The sequence below is a fragment of the Crinia signifera genome, chromosome 1, assembly GCF_055691185.1.
Source record: "Crinia signifera chromosome 1, ASM5569118v1, whole genome shotgun sequence".
NCBI classification, from domain to species: domain Eukaryota; kingdom Metazoa; phylum Chordata; class Amphibia; order Anura; family Myobatrachidae; genus Crinia; species Crinia signifera.
In genome coordinates this window covers 380,338,450-380,358,156 of record NC_139217.1, presented here as the reverse complement: position 1 = coordinate 380,358,156, position 19,707 = coordinate 380,338,450, and the positions used below count along the sequence as shown (strand labels likewise).

Here is a 19,707-nt window from a genome sequence, read left to right as displayed (position 1 = left end):
TCAGCCAGATATTAGCAGTCTTTTCAGAAATTACTGTAGTTAATATGCACAAGCGTTTATGAAGTTGTAAATGCTTTACTAGTTGGGAGAGTAAAGCATTAATCACTCCAGAAAGCAACTTTTTGCAGTAATAAAATTGTACATGTTTGCTTGTATTAGCACTCTCCTCACCTATATTGTGCCACCCCCGATATTAGTATTTGTATGGAGGTCCCCACATTATAAGGGACCACGATTACTGCAACCACTACTTAAACTAAGCTGTAAGCAACTACACATTTATTCTTCGTGAACTAAGTAACAGTTTAGCTCTTTGACCAACACTCTCTTGATACAACACTAATTTAACTATTCAACAGACATCTAGTCTGCAGGACTGTTTTTTTGGAATCAATACACAAAGACTTCACACTAGGGAATAATAATCCATTCTACCCCACACATATCAGTGTACGGGCCCCATGATTTCTGTTGCCGGCACTGGGAGCGGGCGGGGGAGCTGGTGGTGCATTGAATTGAAAATAGCGGCGGGGAGCCGGGAGCGGGCTGCTGCACAGTTCTGTCCCCCTTGGCAACTAGCAATTTCAGTCCCCCTTGGCATCGATCATAAAGCCCCTGGCATAGAGTATGTAGGTAAGTGGCACTTATGTGTCAAATGTGTAATGGTCTTTGCGGTTTGTTATATAGTATGTAATGGGCATTACGGTGTGTTATATAATATGTGATGGGCATTACGGTGTGTTATATAGTATGCGATGGGCATTATGGTGTGTTATATAGTATGCGATGGGCATTACGGAGTGTTATATAGTATGTGATGGGCATTACGGTGTGTTATATAGTATGTGATGGGCATTACGGTGTGTTATATAGTATGTGATGGGCATTGCGTTGTGTTATATAGTATGTAATGGGCATCATGTGTGGCCTTATGTGTAATTGGCATTACGGCATGTGGCTTTATGTGTAATTGGTATAACAAAGTTCGCTAAAATGTGCAATGGGCATTACGGTGTGTGGTATAATGTTGGGCCGCGCCCACTTTTCACTGCGCAGGAGCCTCACCTACTACAATTAGGGGGGGGGGCGCAAAACATGCCCTTGCTCCGGGCACCGTGGCACCTAGCTACACCACTTCTCTTGAACTATAAGTAACCGTGTTCTTGTTTTGCATATTTGTTTATGTGATATTTTTAATTTGGGTACTGTGGATCCCTTGTGGTGTCACCCTGACCTTCTGTTTATGCTCACTTCTACCCCTCCTATGTCACCCCTGTCTGTCTGCCCCTTACCTTTAGAATGTAAGCTCTCACGAGCAGGGCCCTCTCTTCTCATGTGCATTTCTTAGAATATATATATCTCTGCCACCCGAAAAATTGCTTCAGTGCTCTGTCCCCTGATGCAACTCTCTTTACTTTCCATGTACTTGTCTTAAATTGTCTTGCACTGTAATTTTATAATTGTTTTTGCTCATTTATGTATTGTTAGGCACTGCAGAACCCTTGTGGCACCATATAAATAAACAATGATAATAATAATAATAATAATAAAAGTAAATAAAGGATACTAATAATCTCTGTGCTGCGGCTTCCTGTTTCACCTCGGTAAAGAGGCAAAGCAGGAAAATTTCTACCTGTAAATGTCGTATTAGATTTGGGTGGGGTCGACGTTGACAAAAGGTTGACACAAGCTTATGTTCAACATAGACGTAGTCGATATGAAAGAGGTTGAAATTAGTTTTTCATGTTTTTTTTTTAAAGAGGTGGTCTTTCATACTTTACTAGCCAAGTGGGCATAGAGAGGGAATATAATAATGTGTCCAAAGCATGGCCAGTGCAGCAATCCATGCGAGGGATACGGTACACATATATGGTCTCCATGTTGACATAGACTCCAAAGAAATGCGAAAAACTCATGTCGACCTTATTCTTGTCGACCATTTCTATGTCGTCTATGAGCTTGTATCCACCTTTTGTCAATGTCGGACAAAATTCCGGAACTCAAACCCTATTATATTTACCCCATATTGTCCTCGCAATGTAGGGCTAGGGCTTTATCACTTTTGACATTTACAGTTTTAAATTTTTAAACAATTTCACAGTTATCATACTTAATTTTACATACATTTGAATAATCAGCCAACATAATAGGGGTGATACCTGGGTACCAGCTAGTGTTGGCAGTCCTAAATGAATACTCCCACCCAGTTCAAATTTGATTTGGAAATAAAACAATTTCTCCCTACAAAACAACCAAAGTCTGTCCCTGACATATCCGGTAGATTCCTTTTGAGGCGACAAAAAAGATGATGCAAGACTTAACGCTCTGAGGATGTTTACAAAGAACTATAGGCCTGATTCAGACCTGTAAGCAAGGCTGCAATTTTTGCAGATGGACACAACCATGTGCACTGCAGGGAGGGGGGGGGGGGGGGGGCAGATGTAACATGTGCAGAGAGAGTTACATTTTGGGGGAGCTATTTTGTTTCTGTGCAGGATAAATACTGGCTCCTTCATTCTTACACTGCAGTTTAGATTTCAGTTTGAACACACCCCACCCAAATCTAACTTTACGAGTACAAGTGGAGAGGTTGCCCTTAGCAACTAACCAGCTCCTCTTTAGCATCTATCAAGGTAATTGTATAAAATGATACACAGAAGCGATTGGTTGCTTTGGGCAACTTTCCCACTGTCCACTTCTTCTCTTTACACTGCTTGATACATATCCTCTATTTGAGGTTACTGTCAAACAATCTCGGACATTTATTCACTGATAATGACAGGCTTATGTAATCAGAGTAGAGCTCCTAAAACCAGCGCAGACCTGCAAAAGGTCTTTGGACATGCATTCAGCACGTTTCCCATCCATTCCCTTTCCAGTCTCCTCCTTCAGTAAAACTCCCATCATAGAAAATCTACCCTATAGGCGGTGGGGCAGCCATTAGCATATGGGAACACCCAGCATTTCATGGGCGTTGCCATCAGAAGGCTGGGTGTTTTCATGCTAATGGTCAGCTGACACGGGGGGTGCACCTGACATCACCGGATGACCGCTGCATATCCTCTTGCCTCAGAATCTGAGCAACCTTACATATGCATGCACGGTCCACATCATTCAATGGTCAGCGAATGATGTGGCTGCAAATGGGTGTTTATGTAAAACATCCATTCGCATGCTATGCGAACGTACACGCCGTGTAAGTGGTGGGCCGGCGTACCACCATTCGCAAGGCAGGATTTGGTTGACTCGCAAGGATGCGAATTCGCATCCGAGAGAATCCCCCAGAATAACCCCCTTAATGGAAGCCTTTATGTGTGTAATATGTAATCACACCTTGTGCTGCTGTCACACTCCTTGAACTGTGCTGTGAAGAACTACATCTCAATTAAAATGGAGCATGAATCATAAATTCAATGTATACAATAGTGAGTAAAAACACAAACAAACTAATTGTAATGACTAGCTAATTGGCTAATTTAATTGCAATGCGTAAAGCTTACCATTGCAACACATATAAATTAAAGGGTGAGTCAACAAAAAATGTACATGGAACGCCGTGTTATCGCTTGGCTTATTTTATCAGAATTTTCAATTGAAGAAACCAAAAAGTGTTCTCTTAGTGAATATTTCTCCTAGAGAACAAGTGTCAGCCTAACACTAACACTTACCGTCGCCAACATCACAAAGAGCTCCGTGTGCAGTAAAAGCAGCATCCCGTTTGCTATTAAAAGTGACCCAAGTGCTCCTTACTCATAAAAGTTGAAAGCTAACCGAGCACGGGGGTTACTCATGATTTTCCAGCTTCGGAAGCACTAAAGCCTAATTCTATAGCGTTGTTACAGTAACTCAGCTGGAAAAGCCCAGTGTTCTTACAGCTCACAACTTATAATGAGCGCTTAAAGTGCTCGGTGTGACAGGACTGCTGGAATAGAATGGATTTCAATGAAACAGTTTTTGTTAAGCACCATAGACACTTGCCTAAAATGCATTTTTTTTAAATCCCTATAAATGAATCATCTCAATGGGAGCGATTAAATACTGTAATTTATTATTGACTTATTTATTTGCAGTTTCTTATATAGCGCACACATATTCCGCAGAGCTTTACAGAGAATATTTGAACATTCACATCAGTCCCTGCCCCCAGTGGAGCTTACAATCTATATTCCCTACCACATGTACACACACACGCAGACATTCACTCTTGAGTTCATTTTGTTGGAAAACTTCTACCAGTATATTTTTGGATTTTTTAATTTCCACATAGGACATTTAAATTGCCCATGTGACAACACCGGAAGGGCGAGATGTACTAAGCCCTGAAAAGTGATAAAATGGAGAGTGATAAATCAGCAACAATCAACCCCTAACTGTCACTTTTGGTGGACACATGTGACTGACTCCAAGTATCCAGTCCAGAGATATCGCAGATATTATTTCTGCCTTGAACATCTGATATTCAATACAACGTGGACACAACTCCTGGGCCAACACCATCACCCAGAGGCACCCCTTAGTTCACATCTGGCGAGCACACTGAAGAGGCATTTGGATCCTCCCTACAGAACTGCCAGTGGGGCTCTTTTGCTTTTGTCCTACCCATAATACCAACAGTGAGGATAATCAAGGAACATACCATACATTTGCTATCTAAAATCTAAAACAACCAGCTCGTTCCTCAAAATACGGTACCGTATGGACTCATCTACAAAACTCATTTCAGTCACATCCATTTACCTCACCCCTCTCCTCTCCCCCCTTCCCCTTTTTTTAAAGGCCTTTTTAATAGTCTATTATTGACCATAGTATTGTGGAGTATGTATTGCTTTTTATATCATTTTAAGAATAAAACTTATTCAGTGGTACTTCAACTGTTAAATTATTTAATTTTACATAACATCTTGGACAACAGCGCAGTCTTTTCTTTTTCTTTTTTTTTGGGAGGTGACACCCCCCACCACTGTACTGCAGCTTGACATAGCCACTCACACCTCTGCGCCTCCAATAGGTAACTTGGTTACCGTACCACTCCAGAGTGTAAGTATTATAAACTGCTCTCATTATACATATGCCGCTGGTAACATGGCAAGTGATAAAGCAATCCAAACACAAAGGTTACACAGCTAATACCTTATAATTATATTATAAAATTATCGCCAATATACAATAAATGTCTTTAACATTGAATAGTGATGAAACAGCACTCATCTGTAAAATGAAGAGGGGATTGGAGCAATATATATCTAGCACCCCTACCTATGAACCCTTCTAGAATTCAGGTACGGCTCCTCACCTTGACCATTCACCAAAATATTTGTTCGCCCATTTATAAGTTAATACTTTGTATTTTACCCTTAGAAGAAGAAGAATTGCAGAGCAGGACATCTGACAGGGTGCAGCTTCTCAGGTTAATAAGCTTGGCATAAGCATTCATAATGGATTGACATGAAAAAGTCTGTGGAGTACGCCAGCCATAAAAAGCAATCCATAATGTGTGTATGAAGTCAGCTCTCCGTGCAGTAGTATGTCACATGAAAGAGTCAGGGTTTGGTAAATGATAGGTGCCTGAACCTTTTGCATTGATTTAAGGAAGTTTGGTATACATCCAAAATGTATTACATCTAGAACCCTGTGTGAGATAAAAATAGAATAGTCAAATGTGTTCCTGATGTAACATTAAGCCGTATAGGTTTACAATCCATGATAAGCCACAAACCAAGAGACAGCTGTGGTACTTAACAGATCCTTTCCTGTGTTTATACTCTTAATCCCAGAATAATGTACATATTTATTATTGCATGTCGGCCATTATTTATCAGCACTACAGGAACACACAACTTTGTACATGGTTTACATAGATTGTCATTGTAAGTGAATAGCCCTCTAGAATTACTTTGTGGGGAGGTTACTTTGCAAAAAGAAATACTCTATATAGATCAGTCAAAAATAAAAGAAGTTAAATATAGAAATCAAAGTTATACAGTATATAATATATTAAAGACAAGTTCTGATGGTTTAAATGTACATCTTACATGCACCATATAGCATTACAATAAGTAAATACTGTATGGATGAAAAAAAAAGAAAATATAATTGCAGGCTAAAAACATGTAGAGGAAACAAATATAGAACCTGATTAAGGGCCAGATGTACTAAGCTTCAAAAGTGCTAAAATTAAAAGTGATAAACCCCCAGCCAATCATCTCCTAACTGCCATACCCCATGCTGTGTTTGAAAAATGACAGTTAGGAGCTGATTGGTTGGTGGTTTTTCACTCTCCATTTTATCACTTTTCAAGGCTTAGTACATCTCGCCCTAAGAGTTATACGCTGATTAGTGTACAAGTCCAATGGTGGGGGAACTGTGCATGAGGAGAACAGATCCTGCTTCCTAGAAACCGCAGCCTGATGGACAGGCTTAGGGCATTCGGGGAGTGGAGGGGGCGGCGACTAGCTCCATTCCACAAAAGGAAGGTGCGCCGCCTTTGTCTTGTGGAAATGCCGAAGTCTGTGTCTGGCGATGCTGCTTTGCTGACCTTGGCTGCGGATCTGAGAAGGAAATCAGATGACCGTTGGTTACTTGGGGTGGGATGTACTAACGGGAAAATGCGGTAAAACACCAGTTTTACCGCATTTCCCTATGTATTAAAACCACGCCGCCCCGTCAACGCATTGTAGGGTATCGCCACCCTCTGGGTGGCGATACCCTATAGAAGCCTATGGGCTTCTTTCGCCGCCCGCCATCCGCGCGCCCCCCCCCCCTCCCGTCCTCCTTTGATCTCCTCCTCCCCCAGGTGTCACAGCCGGCAGGACATCCGGCTTCAGGGGGGAGGAGGAGACGAAGGGGGACGCTGGCAGCCGCCGGGAGGTGACGGAGACCCCCGCAGACCATATCACAGGTATCGCGGGGGTCTCCGTCACCGCAACCCGATGCTAGCTGCATATGTTAGTACATATGCAGCAGCATTGCGGCGGCTGTTACGCGAAGGGCGGCGATGTATATTAATACATCCCGCCCATAGTGTGATCCGATGGTGCATCTTAACACAAAGGATCATGGAAGCAGACAGGAAGGGGGAAATTTAATAGGATGAGAGATTCAGAAAGTGAGAGATTTGGCAAGAAATCTCCAGGTTTTTTAAAGCGGCAATCATTTACACTGCAAAACCAGTTTGATTCTGATGTGTAAATGATTGCCGCTTTAAAAAAACTGGCGATTTCTTACCAAATCTCTCACATTCTGAATCTCTCATCCTATAAAATTTCACCCGAGGCGTCTATTTATACAAGATGCCTCCTGCTGCATTAGCATATACCTCTACGGTACTGCACAGCTGCTTCCCTGCTGCTCTGCAATATCGTACAATTGTGAATCAGGCCCATAATTTAGTTTTGTATCTATGGCAGATTTTCCCAGATAACATTATAAAAGTGCCTGCCATTGCAGCCACAGACAAATTCTATGGCATAGGCAAACGAAGGGGGGGGGTTATGGTTGCCCAGAAACCCCCCTCCTCTCGGCACTTTGCAGCCATAGACAAATTCTATGGCATAGGCAAACGAAGGGGGGGGGGGGGGGTTATGGTTGCCCAGAAACCCCCCTCCTCTTGGCGCCTTAAATTATGACAATAGCACTGGTATATAATATGATCAATAGAGCTGCCACCACCTCATGCAGTGTAAGGGACAGAGTAGAGCTGCTGCACATGCCCAGTGTACCAGCTTCTTCTACCACATTTACTGTATGTGTGGATCTGAGCCCTCAGACATCGCAATGGGCCAGAGAGCAGCTGCTATCAGGAAGAGACAGGAGCATTACCATGAAGTGGAAGATTGTGATCTTAGAAAGAGCGGTACTGGTTCTATAATGTTTGTGTATTTCTGATTATTATGATATGTTAACCTTTTCCTGGCCACATATCCTATTTAAATGTTTGAAACAGCCTATACTATATAGACCATCTGTCCCGGTAAATATTAATACTTTATTCCATCAGTATCCAGTGTATAAAAATACCAATTTTTAGAGCTGTTGCCACTCCCCCAGACTCCGTACTTACTCTAATGTGCTGCAGAGAGGTAATTTTGGATTTTATTTGGAACCCCCCCCCCCCCCTCTAAAACTCCTGCGTTTGCCACTGTAGGAAGTTAATTGGTACATATAAAGATATAATGCATGCAATATCAGAGGAACAAAAGTGAAAGCAAAATTAACATGCACACTCCCATTGTAAACTGTATACCTGTGTTTGCGCCTACTGTAGTAACATTAGTGCTGCAAGGCAGCACTAATGTGACCAGTGAACATTATACACTCCCATTTGACCAAAAATGTGATACAGCACCCATGTGATCAGTAGTCAGAACCAGCTTGAAGCATGTGCTCTACAAACATCCCATCAGGACTGTCTTTTAATGTGAAGGGACTGCCATGCAATGGAATTTTATCCTTATGTATCCCTCCTATTATCCCTATAGATTGTAAGCTTGTGAGTAGGGCCCCCCTGCCTCCATGTGGGTTTGTTTCTACCCAGTTTGTTTAATCACTGTTGTTTCCAATTGTAAAGCAGAATATGCTGTGCTATATAAGAAACTGTAAATAAATAAATATACTGTAGCATGAATTTGACTGGTTAACACACAGAATAAGGAGGACTAGTTACAGTACTGTAAGAAACCGTGCTGCTGCCACCTCCCTTGTTTGCACCTAATGGGAACTATTGCCACCTGTGTGATTTGCATAATCCCATCTGCTTCTCAGTGACCACCCAAGGGGCCCTGGCAGGCGATCCAACATGACCTTCCTACCAGTCACAGCCCTGCCTGCTCTCTGGTCCACATTCCAATTTTAATTCAATATTTCTTTAACATAAATATAATATCTAATTTAATCTCATTTAAATTACATATTTGAGAGCCAATAATACTGAAGCAACATGGCTTTTGTTTAATTTCTTAACTTGTTTGAAGTGCTTATGTTTTATATCTACAGTCTCGACCTTATTATCGTTTCTTGGATCTTATTATCAGCCCTTTGAAACGTAATGCTGCCAAATACATGTGACCCTGACCTTATGGTAGCGGGTAGATGACATCCATAATATTAGATCCATAATATTATGGTGGTGTGGTTATTGCTTCTGCGTGGAAGACATATTTTGACCAAGTTTATTAATCTCAACAGTATTTATGTGGAAATCATATATCACTGAAGGTGTTGTGTTTGTTGAGTAGACAAACTAGAAGTATCTTTACATAACATTGACAAATGTCTGTGTTGCAAATAAATAATTACATTTTGGTTGTTCTGTGATATTCTAAAACTCCTCATTACAGACATGGAGGGTATCACTGAGGTAAATTTACTAAGGTGGGAGTTCTATTGAAGATGGGGTGTTACCCATAGCAACCAATCAGATTCTATCTATTATCTTCTAGAACAGCAGTGGGCAACAGACACATGTGGCCCGCGGACAGCTCCTGGCGCTGCTGTATGTGTGTAGTCCTGTGTAGCCGATGCTCAGCCTGTGCGTAGCAGGCAACAGGCTCACCCTGGCGCATGTGCAAAAGGTCGCAGGACTATGCCATTCGCACACACAGCTGCCATAACACACATAGAGCAGCGCAAAGCCGCCCGCCCCCCGAATGTCACTACAGCCGCAGCACAGCTGCCAAAGATGGGTGAGTTGCAGTGACTGAATAGGGGCAGCAATCTGCGCCATTTTTCAAGGCTGGCAGCGGCGCGCAGATGTTTTCAATATCTAAAGAGGGGCAGGTGTGTGGCATTACTAATGGGGGCAGGTGTGTGGCATTACTAAAGGGGGCAGGTGTGTGGCATTACTAATGGGGGCAGGTGTGTGGCATTACTAATGGGGGCAGGTGTGTGGAATTACTAAGGGGGAGCTGGAGTGTGAAATTACTAATGTAAGGGGCAAGTATAGGGACCTACTATTGTGTTGCATGATGTACAAAAGGGGTATATGGTGTGCTACAATACATTCAAAGGCACACACCCTTTTGAGTGACCACACCCCCTATTTCTGGTGTGCGGCCCTGGAATATCTGTTAGAAGTATTAAGCTGAAATAATTGCCCACCCCTGTTCTAGAAGGTGCTAAATAAATAGGTAGAATCTTATTTGTTGCAATGGGTAACATCCCATCTTCAATAGAACTCCCACCTTAGTAAATTGACTTCATTGATTCCACCATGTTTACAAAATCACCATTTACTAAGTGGAAGTAATCCAGGCAATAATTACCAGTGATAAAGCTGCTGTAGCGGCGAAACGCGTCATTAGTGCTGTTGCCCCCTTTCCACCACCTTTACTTTGGATTGCAGTCCGGACCAGCCCAGGAAAACAATTGTGTTCCATTCCATTAGATTTGGGACATTCAAGTTCGAAATACCACCATCCACCACCACAGACTTTCATCACCCAGGTACCTGTGGAAAATTAACAACTGTCCTACACCTACTCCAGTGGACTTCGGTTATTTGTGCCATCTTGGGCCGACCACGTGGATACCAGGACATTCCATTAGTGTGTGGAGTGGTAACTATATCTTTTCTTCTCCCCATCTGGGCATAATAGGAACGGACTCTCCTCTTGCTGCTATAGTGTGGAATTGGGCCTACATTAACTGTGCATCACACGTTATCACTTTTTATTGTATATGTTCATAGTATGTCAGTGTTTTAACCCCAGTAAAATATTCTTTGTCAAAATCATCCAATTCTAAATATTTTATTCTTAGCGCTGCTACCACCCAAAGGCGTAACTACCATAGGTGCAAGGGGTGCAGCTGCTATGGGGCCCAGAGCCGAAGGGGGCCCATCTTTACAGCATAAGTTATATTTTCTATATACATTTATCATCATTAGATGGTACATAGGGGCCCTTACAAAATTTTGCTATGGGGCCTACTAATATCTAGTTACGCCTCTGCTACCACCCTTCCTTTCTCTTCTTGTTTGTTTACACAGGACTAACTAACCTGTTTTTACAGCAGCTGCTGAGAAGCCACTCCTACCAAGCGCCTCCTCAGATCCCCCCCCCTCCATTTGGGGTGGGCTCACCCCCCTTTTTTGTTCTAATAACGTATATAAAAAGGATTTATGAGTTGCATTATAAGAACAAATAGTGAATTTTATCATGGTGTTACCGCTTGTTTCTGTCAACAAAATAATAACATATTTAATAACATAACAAGTTCCTCGTGTCATAAAAAAAGACCATGTAAAATATACGGTTAGCCTGATACTGTAATTTCCATTTGAAAAAGAAGACCACAGGGTAATGTACAATAAGCTAGTTTGGTTTGGTTTGTAACCTATTAATTGTAGCTTCCAGTTGAGCGTCATGTAATGCTTTTTGAGTGTAAAATCCCAAGGACATGTACAAATATAAAAACAAAAAGGATTTACAAGGTTTCAAAGACTGCACTAAAATAAGAGAGCAGATGGGAAAAGCTTAGCTGCAAAATATATGTATGTTTAAAATTCCTGGTTCCAGTGAGAGATTTCCACAATTTAAAGAAATGTAGTGTTCGTTGAGATATTTTTTGTGTGTGGCTCATTCTGCTGAGCACTCCGACAATGCCAATAAGCCGACAGGCTTTGTTAGGACAGGGAGACAAGAAAATTGTGCCACCTGTCTGTATTCCCATGCTACCAGTCTGCAGGAGTTACACTTGGCATACATATGTACTGGACACTACAGGTCTCAAGTTCATAATAACTCCGTCCCTAAGTGAGAAGACAATGGTTTCCCCAGCCTGCCATCTGCCTCTTACTGCAAGGAAGGGTACTGCTCATGTTCACACTGATCCCACAAAGGTAAGACAATTGGTTAGTAGCAAATTCTTAAAAGAAGCATATGTTTAAGTTACATACTCTCTGTTATTGTAAATAAGTAGATAAAAGATTGGTATTCCCTTTCCAGAAATTGTTGAACAGGAATAAGATATTTTAAATTAATTTGTGCAATTTGAAGTTAGCTTGCTCCCATTACTTGATGGAGATGGTGTTCATTATTATATCTGCAACATGAAATGTGTAGGGAAATCCAGAAGCAGAGCACGCTGCTTGTACAATGGTGGGCACTCACTCTTTCTCTCCGTCTCCCTTTCTCTCTCTCTCTCTCCCTTTCTCCTTTTCTCTCTCTCTCTCTTTCTACCCCTCCTTTCTCCATCCTTCTCCCTATCTCTCTTATTACCCCCTCTGTTTTTTTCTGCCATATTCGCTCCCTCTCCCCCTCTCCATATCTCTCTTTCTAACTCTTTCTACTCTCTCTTTTTCCCTATCTTACTCTTTCTTCCTTTTCTCTACCACCCCTCTGCCTCTCTTTGAACCCCCTCTTATTTCTCTCTCATCCTATTTTCTCTCACTCTCTCTCTGCCCTCTTTCTCCTTCCGTATTTCTTTTCTTTTCTCTCTCCACTCTGTCTTTCTATTTCTTTCTTTCTCTTTGGCCCAGATGTACTAAGCTTAAAAAGAGATAAAAAGTAGAGTGATAAACCACCAGCCATCCAGCTCCTAACTGCCATGTCACAGGCTGTGTATGAAAAATGTCATGTAGGTGCTGACTGGTTGGTGGTTTATCACTCTCCATTTTATCACTTTTTAAGGCATATTACTGTACATCTCGCCCGTTATCTCTGGCTCTTCTTTCTACCACCATCTATATTTTTCTCTCCCTCCTCTCTCTCTCTCTCTCTCTCTCTCTCTCTCTCTCTCTCTCTCTCTCTTTTACAAACTCTCTCTCTCTCTCTCTCTCTCTCTCTCTCTCTCTTTTACAAACTCTCTCTTCTCACAAACACTATCTCCCCTCACAACCTGTCTATTTTATATAGCAAACACCCTATATTAATGGAGTTGATTTTATAAACTCGAGCATGCCCAAATATTAACAGAGAAAACAACTTTTAAATGAAGATCAGCATCTTAATCATGTATGTGCAGTACAATGCAATGAATGTACTCAGTTAAAATACATCATTTATGCATATTTTGATAGGGTCCAATAAGGCCATATATTTACAGACATTTTCATAATACAATGAATTAACAATGTGTTAAAACATTCCTAATGTTTTCTCTCTGTAATCTGAAAACACCCCATCAGTATGCACCCTTATGACAATGGATGAACTTCAACTTTTGCTGTTTAATAGGGAAAAAATAAAATCTCTTATTGCCACGGTTTTTAGTGATTAGAAATGATATACCCTGGCAGTGGGTTAGGTGGAAGACGACAAGCAGTGGAAGAGGATGATGGACAGAGAATAATGTGGAGACACTGGCATGTTGATAATGGGTGCAGTATGTGCAGTGCATATTGGCCCCCAGGGTCCAGGGGGCCCATACTGCACACTGCTTGCAGCACCATAGGGATGTACAAGCCACCATTGCAGAGCCAGGTAATCTCTGTGCAATAACATAGATCCCTGTCCTCTTACCACCCGATAAATGGATACCCGTAAATGGAGGTTGTTGTCACCGCCATTGTATTATGCAGTCACTGTGTCCATTTGGTCACATGCAGAATGGGTTCTGCGCCGCCATAAAGCAGCGGTAAACTGTACTTTATGGTGCAGGACAGAGCAGTGTCCTGACCTGATTAACCCAAGTATCCCTTCCACTTCCCCAAAGCTGCCAACCCTGTACTGAAAAACAATGTTCTTCCCAAAACCCCTGGGTACCAGGGAAACTAGGAATTGTGGGGCCATAGGAGTTTATTACACTAAAATAGTAATAAAATACAAAATGTAAAATTGAAATGAAAATTGTCAGAACCTTGTGTAAAATATATCAGAGTTGACCTTGTGTCCTGCATGAAAACGATGCTTTATAGAGAAAGGCTAAGCTCATGTTGTTGAGCGTGTTTTTCCACAATTATGGATTATGCAGAATGGGATGAAAGCAAAAAAGGTGGGTGAGTGGTTGGGGATTGTGTAAGTACTGGAGAGAATATGGAGGGGAGAGGGGACTCAGGCTCTCTCACGGTGCCAAAATGACCAGGTACAACAGGGTTGCATAACAAATGCATATCAGCAAGTGCCCGACACTTCCAGATCACATCTGGTAGAAACAGGTGGAAGTACTTGTCATAGGAATGTCCAGGGAAGGACACTGGAGGATGTAAGAGAGGAGTTGTGATACTGGACACCAGTCAGAAACAAGAATACAGTTTAGGATGTGTAATTTGCAAAAATTATGTTTTATAAAAATTAGAGATGTGCAGACTCGGATTCCAGACATACAGTAGGCGCCGATTCCGTGGGTGCTCCGGGGCCTGAGCACCCACGGAAAATCTTAAGCACCCACCAGAGTCCGGACGGGTGGCAGCCATTTGCCCCTGTTCCTACTCCCCGCTGTGGCGCTGGTGACAGCAATTCCTCACTGCTCTTTTTTGGAAAGCCAAATTGAATTGCGCAGACTGGCAGGTAGCGAGCACACTGTTTGTGTGCTTAGGTTCACATCAAGTATCCATATGGCTGTAACACCATAAAGCGTGGCGAGAAACGTACAATACTGGAGTGTAGACTCATGTAAGGGGTTCACGAACTGTCTGACTCATCCGCAAAAAAAAAGCCCATAGTGAATGGGCAGCCACTGATTGGCTGAGACCTCTCTCAGCCAATCGCTGATTGGCTGAGAGAGGTCTCATCCAATTAATGGCTTCCCATTTATTTGTATGGGCTTTTTTTTTTTGAAGTCCTGTTCTCCCGCTGCTGGCGCTGTGCACCGAGGCGGATCGCCTCGGTGCGCAGCGCCAGCAGTGGGAGAACAGGACTCAGCAGCAGAGGTGGGTGAGTGCAGGTGTTTAAATAAATAAATTGGTATTATTTTGTGGCCACGCCCCTTCCCCATGAAGCCACTCCCCTATATTTTTTGTTTGAGCACCCACCAGCAAAAACATAAATCAGCACCTATGATTCCAGAGATGTTCCACGGACGTCATCATTCCGAGCCCAGTTCCGAGCAGCCCTCAGAGATTCCCGCCTGACTTGGGTCCGTCCGTGTGGTCAGAACGTCATCTCCCGGCGCCGGATTTCGCGAGGCTTTAAATAGCGGCTGCTGCGCCCGCCATCTTCACTTCAGTCTAGTAGTGGGTTGTGAGAAGGTGTGTTGGTGCTGCTGCTGGGGCTTAAACTTGAGCTTGACCTTGAACGCAATATTTTTTATTCGCTGGGGCTGTCTCTCAGTGCTGCTGTGTAGTCTAACTGTGTACTTGTAGTACTACTGTCTCCTCTGTGCTGCGGCCTACCTCTGGTGCTGTGCTGTAATATTATATATTATATTAATAATTAATTATATTATATATATAGTCCACTGGTGCTACCTGCACTGAATATGCCAGTATTATTTAGTTACTCAGTCCACTGTTGCCCCTGGCAGTGCTACTGCCTACCTTGTGTACCTACCTAGTACATACTAGGCTTCTATATATAATTTAATAAAAAAATAATACTTGTGCTGCGTGGGACTGTAAAAAATAATTCCATGCTGCTGGTGCACTGACATGTGCCACTGAGTGCCACTGCCAAGCAGTACCTAATAATAAAATTAATTATTATAAATTCTGCTGGTGCACATACTAGTATTGCTGACGTATCTACCTGTCTTGTGCCTAGTACTGTCTTATCTACCTGTCTGGTGCCTAGTACTGCGGTATCTACCGTCTGGTCAGGGGCTCACTGCCTAATACTGCCGTATCTACCGTCTGGTCTGGGGCTCACTGCCTAATACTGCCGTATCTATTGTCTGTTTTGGGGCTCACTGCCTAATACTGCCGTATCTACCGTCTGGTGCCTAGTACTGCGGTGTCTACCGCTGCAGTGCCATTCTTACATGAGCCACGTGTTTGTGCCGCACACTTGTGTGGCTTAGCATAGTTATCCAGCTACCTCGGTGCAACCTTTTGCCCTAAAAACAATATTATGCGGTGTTCAGAATAGACTGAAAATGATTGGAAATGAATGTTATTGAGATTAATATAGCGTAGGAGAAAAAAAAAAAAAAATTCTGTGATTTTAGCAGTTTTTATGCTTTTTTTTAACAAAAAAATCAGAACCCAAAACCCAAAAAATCCAAACACAAAACACTTAGGAGGTGTTTTGCCAAAACCCATTAGAACCCAAAACCTCAAGGTAATCAAAACCCAAAACCCGAAAAGTGGCTGGTGCACATCCCTAATACAAATTATAATATTTTGTATTATTTCAAACACAGTAGTTTGCAGATTGCCTCCTCGCTTTTTGGACTTTTTTTGGGGGGACCCGGTGGATGCAAAAATTCACCAGTGATGATGGAGATGACTAATAGCAAATCTTCAGAGTAGCAAATATACAAATCATTTTTCCGGTTATTCTGGTTCACTCCTTCTGGCAAATTCCTTCTTAGATGGACAAAACCATGTGCACTGCAGGGGGGCAGATGTAAAATGTGCAGAGAGAATTAGATTTGGGGGAGTTATTTTGTTTCTGTGCAGGGTAAATACTGACTGCTTTATTTTTACAGTGCAATATACTGTAGATATCAGTTTGAAGTAAAACCCCACCCAAATCTAATTCTCTCTGCACAATTAACATCTGCCCCACCTGCAGTGCACATGGTTTTGTCCATTAGATAAGGAATTTTCCTTTGCGAGTGAACCAGAATAAGGGCCTATATGTCTTATACTAAAAACATAATGCTTTAATTATGTGCATTATAAGTGACAATTTTGTGTATATAAACCTGCTGTTCCTCAGCTAGGTGTTGAGTAAGCAGGATTCTGTATGGCTTCCTGCACACTATGTGGCTTCATAGACATTTGATTACAGCACAGTAGGATGAGAAGTACCTGAGGCAGATGGAAGGTATTGCTGACAAACGTTATAGAGAAAGTGTATCTTCCTGGGAGATTGAAACACAGATGTAAACTATTTTTAAAAGTAAAAAATTAGGAAGGAAATGCTTAGTTATTTGTGCCTTCATTACCACAGTAATATAGTTTATACTTTTTTTTGCAAAGTTAAAGAATTTTTAGTGTAATCATCTAAATTACCAGAGCTAATTGATCCCTGGAGGGTACTTCAATTGTACCCAATAGTGTACATTATCAGGGACTTTGTTTCACCTGCCAAAGGTGACTAGCTTCATCCCTGATAAGTGCCAATTTTCATAACAGAATGAAGATCCTGAGTCTTTGGTTGAGGGGGTTGTGATCATTTGGTCTACAGCAAGTTGATCGACAAGCATTTGGTCGACACCATTAGGTCGACATGGTTATAGGTAGACATGGGTCAATGTCGACAAGGAACTAGGTTGACATGAGGTTAGATCAACAGGTCAATAGGTCGACACAAGCAGTATGTCGACAGTGTATAGGTCGACAGTCAAAAGGTCGACATGGGGTTTTTCACTGTTTTACCGCCTGTCGGCACATGTCGGCTCAAAACAGTGAAAAACCCCACGTCAACCTAATGCTTATGTCAACCTAATGACATGTCGACCTAAACCTATGTCGACCTAGATCTATGTAAACATTGACCCATGTCGACCTATAACCATGTCGACATATCCCCATGTCGACCTAATGGTGTCAACCTAATGCATGTCCACCAACATGCGGATGAGGACAGGTTTTTTTTGCATGGTAAAAATGTGTGTGTAAAGAGCTATTTCTACTGCACCAAAAAAATATTGTGCCTGCCTGTATTCCCCCCCCCCCCCCCCCCCAAAGAATAACATTTTTCAAATATAAAATAAAAAATTCTATTTCAGGTAAATGCGAATGAAGTGTTAGCAGAAGAGTTAAAAACTTGTATTCTCATTTTTACAGTAATAGTAGCAGCACAGCAACTAAATACCCTGTTACATGTTAGAGTTAACAGTATCTGGCTGATAGATCTAAAGTAAACTGAAGTCAACATACAGTACATAAGGTCAACAGATACAAAAAGCCAACATGGTCAAAAGGTCAAGAGGACAATGGTCGACACACATCTTATCGACACAGGTTTGTTTGTTTTTTTTAATTACATTTTTCACACTTCCACATGGATTGTGATTTGGAATAGTAACCTTGCTTGAAGCATGAGGAGTGACTGTGGTACATTAATTGGTTCACATAGCTAAACATACAAAATGACGCAAAAAATGTGTCGGTCATTCCATGTCGACCTTTTGACCCTGTTAATCATTTGCATGTTGACCATTTGGGGTCTACTTATTGACTGTCAATGAGAATCCTGTAGATATACTGTTATGTTTCGTCCTGTGTACCCTGCATTGTTCAAATGTGTGCTACAAGTATAGTGCTGCGAACCACTTGTGGCACCTTATAAATAAAATTTAATAACATTTCTAATAAATAATGAATGAAATACTTATCTCTTATCAAGTGTTAATATAGTTATATTTTTAGGCTCCTTCAATTAGTATTAATAGTGGCAAACATAATATGTAGGTTTAATGTGCCCCTTTACTCTGCTGTGCCCAGGCAGATACGTAATATGTATGCAGTTTGAGCATTTTTTTTCTTTTTTACATTTTTTTTTTACAAGGGCTGTAAAAAAAAGTTGGAAACAGTTTCACAGATTCTGTAGTCCATGTATTTTTTTCCTGCAGTTGTTTCTGCAACGTTATGCTAATTCCACTACAATGCCCTTCTCTGATGTCATGGCCAGATTTCCAGAAAGTGGCCATCTTACACAACCATGTTGCCAACCTTCCACCCCATAGTGTAGTATTATCCAAATAACTGACACTACTGTGTGATGTAATATGAATAAGGGACAATGTCATGTGATATAATGTGAATAAGGTCACATTACTGGTTGCCATAATTTGATTTGTGGGACCATGCTCTTTCGCAGCAAGAACACGTCCCAATTTTGCATGTTCTATTCCTAATATCAGGGGTGGGGGCCCAGTGCTCCTGCTAGCATAGCGCACTAAAATGAGGATTACAATGGATGAGGAGTGATAGGGTTGTTGCATGTATCTCTGATCTGTATTGCTGTGTAATGAGTGCTCTGCAGGGAGAGGGTGCTGGGTCAGAGGCAGAATTAGCAGTGGTGCTAGAGGGCTCCAGCCAAATCTTGCTTATGGTATCAAATTGGCTCTGTATGCCATCACCCCATGTTGTATAACAGTAGTGTCCCACATGACTTACAGAAATACTGTATCCTGCATGCCCCACAGAAATATCACATATTGGCATGAAATGACCAGATAGGAGGTGGATAAAAACATTAACTGCACCTGCAAACATTTTTTAAATTGCAGGAATGGTAAAATGACCATGGATTAACAGCACGTATAACAGCCATTTACCTGACACAGAGAAATCGGCGGTCTACCTGGTGTATCTGCCAACCTCCAAATTCCCATGGGTAGTTGTTTTATTCAGCCCCCTATGGTAGTTTTGCTCTGCACTGCACCTCTGTAGCTGCAACCGCCAATGATTACATCAAGTAGTGGTTCCAGTGCGGGGGGGCTGCAGGACATGTGAGTGCCCCTTATTATATTGTCTGTCATATCCAGCTTATAGACAGGTCAGTAAAATGTAAATTGTCACACCAGTCCCCCCTGGGAATCGAGTATATTGACAATTGTGAACCAGAAGCATGTTTCTGATGATGTAACGCTAGACACTGACGGTATATTTTGAGGACATAAAGTTCCAGTGTTTGCTCATATTAGAAACCAAATAGAAAA

At 41.9% G+C, this 19,707-nt stretch overlaps 1 protein-coding gene across 5 annotated transcripts in view; it reads left to right on the top strand.

Annotated features, from left to right (window-relative positions):
- The window catches only part of NOS1 (nitric oxide synthase 1), a 290,226-nt gene that overhangs the window by 51,164 nt on the left and 219,355 nt on the right, over nucleotides 1-19,707 (top strand). The window contains exon 1 of one of the 5 annotated variants that reach the window (XM_083151461.1): nucleotides 11,454-11,836. The exons of the other annotated variants lie outside the window; for them this stretch is intronic. The gene's annotated coding sequence lies outside the window, so the exon portion shown is untranslated. Of the gene's footprint in view, nucleotides 1-11,453; nucleotides 11,837-19,707 lie in introns of those variants that run through there. 5 annotated transcript variants of the gene reach the window in all.